This window comes from Apodemus sylvaticus, chromosome X (assembly GCF_947179515.1).
Source record: "Apodemus sylvaticus chromosome X, mApoSyl1.1, whole genome shotgun sequence".
In the NCBI taxonomy this organism is placed as follows: Eukaryota; Metazoa; Chordata; class Mammalia; order Rodentia; family Muridae; genus Apodemus; species Apodemus sylvaticus.
In genome coordinates, this window is record NC_067495.1 from 97457580 (window position 1) to 97465182 (window position 7603).

General features: G+C 40.8%; 1 non-coding gene across 1 annotated transcript; it reads left to right on the forward strand.

The window, feature by feature from the left end:
- The first annotated feature begins 519 nt into the window (after nucleotides 1–519).
- On the forward strand, nucleotides 520–591 carry Trnaa-ugc (transfer RNA alanine (anticodon UGC)). The gene has a single exon. It is a non-coding gene; the product is annotated as a tRNA-Ala (tRNA).
- The last annotated feature ends 7012 nt before the right edge of the window (nucleotides 592–7603 follow it).

A 7603-nucleotide genomic window follows, 5' to 3' on the forward strand; every position in this document is an offset into this window, starting at 1 on the left:
AAGTGAAAAATAGTGTGTGGGAAAGTTGAGAAAAAGATTACCAGCCTCCCCAAAATTTTTAAAACAGTTTTTGCAGGCCTGAAAGCTAAGGCACGTTTTAAAAGAGAATAGAGGTGTGTTCAACAAGTTACTGGAAACTTTGATGCCCTGAAAGATGAGAGCATATTGTTAATTCAGTAACATTATTATGAATTTGGCATTATACTGTTAACTGAACTATTAATCCAACATAAAATTGAGTTAAAATGGAGGAACCCGAATAATTCAGTATTATTTGTTATGGCTCTGTCATGTTTTGAAGAGCATATAATTATTTGCTCTTAATATTCTTATTTTCTTTTTATTGAAAATAGATTTTTTTTAGTCATACAAGAAATGACACCAAAAAAATCTCCTAAAACACTAAAGTGGATGCCATGAATTTTACACAAAGACCTGATATGAATCCCTGGAAGCCTGTGAATTTTGCTTCAGTGTCTGTAAATTCATATATGAAGTGATCAGACTACTCACAGGTATGGGGATGTAGCTCAATGGTAGAGCACATGCTTTGCATGTATGGGGTACTGGGTTCGATTCCCTGCATCTCCATTTAAGTCTCTTCAACCTCAGATTTTTTATTTTCAAATCCTTTTCTACACAAGGTGTCTCAGACTTTAACTTTCTGTTATGAAGTGATAGATGCATTGGTAATTATTTATGAAAGCAAGCATCTAGGACCATGAAAACACTGTTGCTCTATGACATGACATTTCCATGGAGACCTCCACAGACTGGGAGAACACTGTGGTCATGCCTCCAGGAATATGTTTTGTTCACAGCTTGAGTGAAGCTCTGCTTTCTGGCTGGTGGCAGTTTCCCTTGTGGGTAAGCTTTCTCAGGTTGGGGGCCTAGATAACAGGATGGAATGAGTTCTACTTTGAGAGACTGGAAGAGAGGGTGGGGTGGAGCCATCCCTAGTTACTAAACAGAATGCTCATTGTGGTTGTCATGGAAACCTAGAGTCATTGTGGAAACCTTTTTCAGTGTGTACCTAGGAGAATATGTAGTGAAAGGAGCATTCTCTGGAGCCAGGCTTGTGGGTTCCCAGAGGTGAGCACTTGAATCTCCCTGAGGGTGGAAGACAGATGCTGGGATTCCAGACCCAAGGAGGCTCACTCCCACTTCAGGATTTGTGGCCAGTGTGTTGTTGGCAGAAGGAGAGGGATTGGGAACTTTCTGCCTCCTCAGAAGCTTTTGTACTAGGGGGCACTGAAGCTATTGTCAGAGTGTTCTTGTGGAGTCAGGTAGAGAAAGGAGATTGGACTGTGTGCATTCCTAATAAGGTAGAGCGCTCTCTCTCTCTCTCTCTCTCTCGCTCTCTCTCTCTCTCTCTCTCTCTCTCTCTCTCTCTCTCTCTCTCTCTCTCTCTCTCTCTCTCTCTCTCTCATAATTTTCAGTTTTGCTTTGCTTTGAGAGAGCATTCCAGATTCCTAACCTCAGATTCCTGGTGATGAGATTACAATTGTGGGGCACTGTGTGTGCTAGGGGTCAGTCTGAGATTCAAGTTGCATTCTTTTGTGGTATCTACTCTGCCATATGACCATGATGTATTCTAAGAATCCCTACAATGCTATTGCCTGCATATGGCACTAATGTCACTAATAAATCTCTTATAAAATGAACAATCCTATTCAATGTCCCCAGGAACAACAGAACACCTGAAACCTTTCACAGTTTTCTATTTCTCTGTTCTGAGTGAACTTTGGGACATTTATGCATGTTTCATAAAAATTCTTTATTGGATATAGAGTTTTCAAACTTTCCTCTTAGCCATGGACTTAAACTTTCCCATTTTCATTTTCACCCATGCATTTGGAACAGTGCAAGTTTCAGATTTTATGGATTTCACTTTCTCCAGTTATGATTTTCATTTGGTATCTTGTCAACAAAATCTTCACATAACCTGCAGTGACAAGTAGTTTCTTCTACATGGTTTGTTACACATTTCATATATTTTTATATTTTTACATCTCTAATCTATTTTGAATTGTCTTCCCATGTAGTAGACTGCTGATTCTAATTTATATTTGTGGATGAGGATATACACTTACCTCAGCACTGTTTCCTGAAAGACCACCCTTTCTGCACAGAATTGACTTTGTATTTGGAATACCAGTTGTCCAAGACGCCCGTCATGGAACATATTCTAATAATCCCAGAACCTGAGGTGGAGGCATGTAGCAGGAATATATTCAATTCTTCTCAGCCCAGCCTACACACTAGCTTGATCTGAGCATGAGATACACTGAGACATCTTGGCTCCAAATTAGCAGTTGTCTGTAAATGTGTAGATGTCAGTATGATTGTTGATTTCCGTTTTTCGGGACTTGTCAACCTTAATTCCAATACCATTCTGGCTCAGTTACATTAGGTCTATATGGAGGTCTGTCTTCAGGCAATGTTCTTCTCTGACTTTCTTCTGATTCTTAGTTTTCATTTTCTATGCATGAATCTATGAAGTTTGACTTTAGACACCCAAATAAAATAAATAGTATTATCTTATTCTTGTTGCATGAAACATGTAGAATAATTTTAAAACAATAGACATCTTACCACTAATGAATAGTCAGAGTCAAGAACATAATAGACTCTGGATTTGTGTATGTAGTTATTTAGGAATGTTTGGAACCTTTCTAATGTATAAGCAGTATGCAGGTCTGTTGAGGTTCAATGTGATTCCATGTGCAAAACATATCCTGCCTTGTCAAACAGACAGAGGGACCAAAGGACTCTGGATAAATTCTATTACATCAGGTGTCCCAGAACGCTCACTGTTAGATTACTGGTTCTCACACGTGGTGCACATGTGGTACGTGCGCAGCTCTTTCTGGAGTCATTGTTAATATTGTTCCTTCACAATCCTCCCATGTAGAGGTGAGTGTGTGCTAAACTTCTTTATGCTCCAGGAGGGTAGTAGCACTTCCAGCGACTCGCCCTGGGAATCACCACTTACCTCAAATTTCACATGGCTAGTTGCCTTTATCTCCTGCAGGTCCTATGTCCATCCATCCATCTGAGTCTCTTTCTCCCCCTAAATCATGCTGGTTCCTTTTTCCTCCCTCCTGCTTCCTTGATTTGGCAACTCTAAGGGTCCAGCCTGTTCCTCTCTCCCCAACCATTACCTGCTGGAATCTTTATTGATTAATCAAAACCCAACTGGGCCACTTTTCAGTTAGAATTTAAAATAGATTATGGACCAGAGAAGATAACATTTTTAACTTGCAGGAGGCTCAGCAAGTACAAGCCCTTCTTTTGAGGCTTGCTTCATGATCTGAGTTCAGTTGTAACAAATCAGGGGAATGGCCACAAGTGGTCCTCATGATCTGTAATCTCAGGGTTCCTATAGCAAGATGGGAGACATGGGCATAAGAATTACCAAAAATCTGACGAGCCAGGTAGCCTGGAATACATGGGGCATGTAATATAATACATGTAATACAATAAATGCAGTATACTACAGCAGCAGAAAGAAGAGAAACCCTCCCTCTAAAGAAGGTTGGGGGATACAGCTGAATCTAAAAAATATTGAATCCGGGTTTCCATGACAACAATAAATGCTCCTCCCCTCTCTCTGCTCAGGAACTAGGAATGCTCTGCTCATCCCTCCCTTTCTTTCTCTCAATGCAGAACTCATTCACTCTTGTTATCTGTCGCATTAGAAAGCATAAGGGAAACTACCACCAGCCAGAAAGCAGAGTTTTACTCAAGCTGTGAATAAAACATTCCTAGAGGCGTGCTTGGCCCAGGCTCTAATCACTAGACTAGGTCTCCATGGAAACATTGTCATGGTTATAGAGCAACATTGTTGCACTTGTCATAGATGAGGTCTTTTATATTCCTCAGGAGATTATGGAGATATGCTAGGTTGTGTCACCCTGTATAAAAAGAGACCCAAAGAGACCCAAAGTAAAGATTTGGAGATGCCAGGAATCGAACCCAGGACCACATGCATCCAAAGCATGGGCTCAAACCTCAGAGCTACATCTCCAGCCTGGCCACTTGCTAGGTTTATAGCCTATATCAATAATGAGTGACCAAAACTTCATTTATAGGGCTTGAAAGAATCTGTAGCACATCTTTATATGATTTGTTGCTTTCTAATTTAAGATGTTTGTGGGATTTTTATGTTTTTCTTCTATGAGAACAGAATCTCTTTTCAATGAAAAGAAAATAGTATTAGCAACAAGAAATTCTGTGTTCTTTAAAACATGGCATACATACAATACATTGAGAGGATTGTGTGAAATTAATTATAATGGCTTTCTGTAGGTTTAGTAAGAACTGGCCAGGGTGGGGCAGACGTTGGGAAGATGGCATTGCAAGGTTGGGTCCCTTATTGCTAGGGCTGCCCTTAGCCTTGTGTGCCTCCCTTGGGGGAAAGATACCAGGAGCTCTTGGGGACCGAGGCCGGCATCCCTTTACCATGTCATGGAGTGCCAAAGCTTGGAAATCCCTGGTTCTTGTTTGTTCCTTTATAATCCCCTTCCCCTGGATCTCGGGGCCTCTCTCCTATCCTGTTGTACCATCGGGAAGGTCAGTGGCCTGAACTCAAGCTTGAATAAAGACTCTCATGTGCTTGCATAGGATTCCTGGTTCCTTGTGCTCTCTTTGGGGTTTTCATGATCTGGGTACAACACTGGGTCTTCAGGTAGAACTCTTTCCAGTTTTCTGAGGAACCACCAGATTGACTTCCACCAGCTTGCACCACCTTGTCCTGATCTTACCTAACCCTACAGAAACACATTACAATTAATTTGACATGACACTGTCAATTTATTGTGTGTATGCCATGTCTCAAAGAACACAAAATTTCCTGTTCTTTGTATTATTTTCTTTTCATTAAAAATAGATTGTTTTGTCCTAGAAGAAATAACAGAAAAATTCCATAAAATAATAAACTAGAAGCCATAAATCGTACACAAAGTCATGATGCAAATTCTTACATGCCCTTTAAAAGCAGTTTCTGTCATTTTTGTTGATATAGGTTATAATCACCCTACTCACTGGCTTCTTGATATAGCTTAGCAGTAGAGCACCATACCTTCAACACATGGGGTCCCAGGTTCGACTCCAGGTATCTCTGAGGTTTTTCTTTTTCTCTTCAGGGTCTCATTCTACACAGTGTGTCACAACCTAGAACAGATTTCCATAGAGACCTCCAGAGTCTCCTCAGTATAGTAAAAGAGCTCATCTAGGACCATGAAAACAATGTTGCTCTATATCCTTGATGTGAAAACAATGTTGCTCTTTAACCTTGATGATATTTCCATGGAGACCTCCATCTTCTGGTGAGCACAGCCTGGCCATGCTTCTAGGAATGTTTCCTTCAGAAGTTGAGCGAAACTCTGCTTTCTAGCTGGTGTAGTTTCCCTTATGGGTATGATTTCTCAGGTGATAAAGGACAAGAGTGAATGAATTCTGCTTTGAGAGAAAGGAAGGGAGGGCAGTGGAGAGCCTTCCTAGTTACTGAGCAGAGGGGAGGAGCATTTGTGGTTGTCATGGTTACTATAGGATATGAACTTTTTAAACTATTCCACTAGCCATAGTCTTAAATCATCTCTTTTTTTTTACCCTATGGAAATTTTTGGATATCTCCAGTACTCCAATTTTGGTTTTTATTTGGTGTCTTAGGTGTGAAATCTTCACATAGATCCTAGTGACTGAAATTTTCTTTATACATTCTATTAGACATTTTATAGGTAATTTTTTATAAATTTCTAAAATAAAATATGTAGTGAGCCACCCTTTGTTCTTCTCTGTTACAAGATGGCGCTGGCCACATGCAGCTCCCTGGTAGTAAATCACTGGAACACATGTGCAGAGTGCTGCATTCCTTATCTCACTTACATGCTAATGAAGAACTCACTGAGTTCACCTATGAGAATTCGGCTGGTTATCTCCCTGGGCAAATGAGGCTACCTAGGGTACTTAAGGTCAGGCTGGGAGAGAGCCGGGGCCGCCAATAGAAGTACTAAGTTCAAGTCAAGGTTTCCCGAATAAAACCATTATAAGGAAGAAACTGCTTGTGTCACGTAATCTTTGCTGGCGAAGGTGGACGTGACATAATTGGTGGCCCGTACTGTTTGGAGTCTTCAGAACCTTTAATGGTCGGGGTTGAGCATGCTGGTGAGTACCCAGGAGTTGGGGGTTAATTAAATTAAAAGTTCCCGGAATAAGGGAGGTATAGTCTCGGTATTAAGAGGCTAAGAAGTTCCCGGTGTTTGGGACCAGTTAAAAAAATTCCCAGAATAAGGGAGGTACAGTCTCGGTATTAAGAGGCTAAGAAGTTCCAGGTGTTTGGGACGAGTAAAAATTCCCAGAATAAGGGAGGTACAGCTCTTGGTATTAAGAGCTATGAAGTTCCCGGTATTTGAGACAAGTCTTATATTATAAAATAAAAAATTAATGGGTAATACAGGCCACGGGTCTCCTGTCTGTAGGATAAAGGGACAGAGGAGATGGTGGCTAGTTAGCTCCGCCCTGCAAAGTAAACAGAGCAGGAAGAGTTCCCGGTGGAACAAAAGAAAAGAGGATTTGCATAGTAATCAGCTAAGAGTGAACTCCAAGGTTGAGAACCGTGGAAATTTTAAGTAAGAAGTTCTCACGCCTGTTTTTAAAGCGACAGGCACCTTATTACTCTGCCTGTTTAATTAAGCCCGTTTGGAAAAGAAAGACAGGAGAGGGTCGCTATATCCTAGCCTCAGGGGCTTGAGACAAACGGAATCTAAAGATTTCCCACAGCGAAAAAGAAATTTAGGCTATCATAGGCAAGTTAGAGGCCACGGTACATAAGAGAACAAAGAGATTCAAAAACAAAGGGTGAATTCCCGCCAAGCAGCAAGAGTGTTACTCTTCTACGCCAGCTCCGCCTCCTTACCAAAAAGGCATTCCCTCAGAGCACCTTTCCCCCCTTCCCCTCCAGCACTTCCACTTCGGGGGAAGTTACTTTTGCCCAGAAGTATGGGGGCCGGAGTGGGCCGGCCCGGGCTTGCTATTTCTTAAAGGAGCTACGAGATTTAAAAGAAAATTTTAAAAGGTACTTTGAATCTTCCACGGAAGGCTGGATCACACCTGAGGAATTTATGCAGCCTACTCGAGCTAAATTCTCTGGAGAAAAATTTATTCTTTACAAGTCAGAGGCAGTTAAAACGACTGGACAAAGAAATTCCTGGGCTCTCCTCCCCCTCCTACCTCTCTACTTGGTAATGGCCAAGATACCGTGTCTCACATTTTTTAAACCTTTCTCTCTTTTTATAAACTTAATATGGGTTAAAAAAGCAAGACACTATACAATAACTATCAAGGGTTGCCTCTATTTCTTTCCTTCCTTCTCCGGCAGAACTCCCAGAAGAAAAAAGAAGATAAGAAGCTAACTCTTAAACAAGAGAAAAAGCAGGTTTCTGAAAAGCAGTTTTTCCATGTACAGGACATAGTATCAAGTAGTGTAATAATAATGATACTACTACTAATAATAATAATAGTGATAATAATAATAATGGTTAAAAGATAATTTCAAAACTCTCCAAGAAACAGAAGAAAATGGGAGACGCCCTATTTTCTC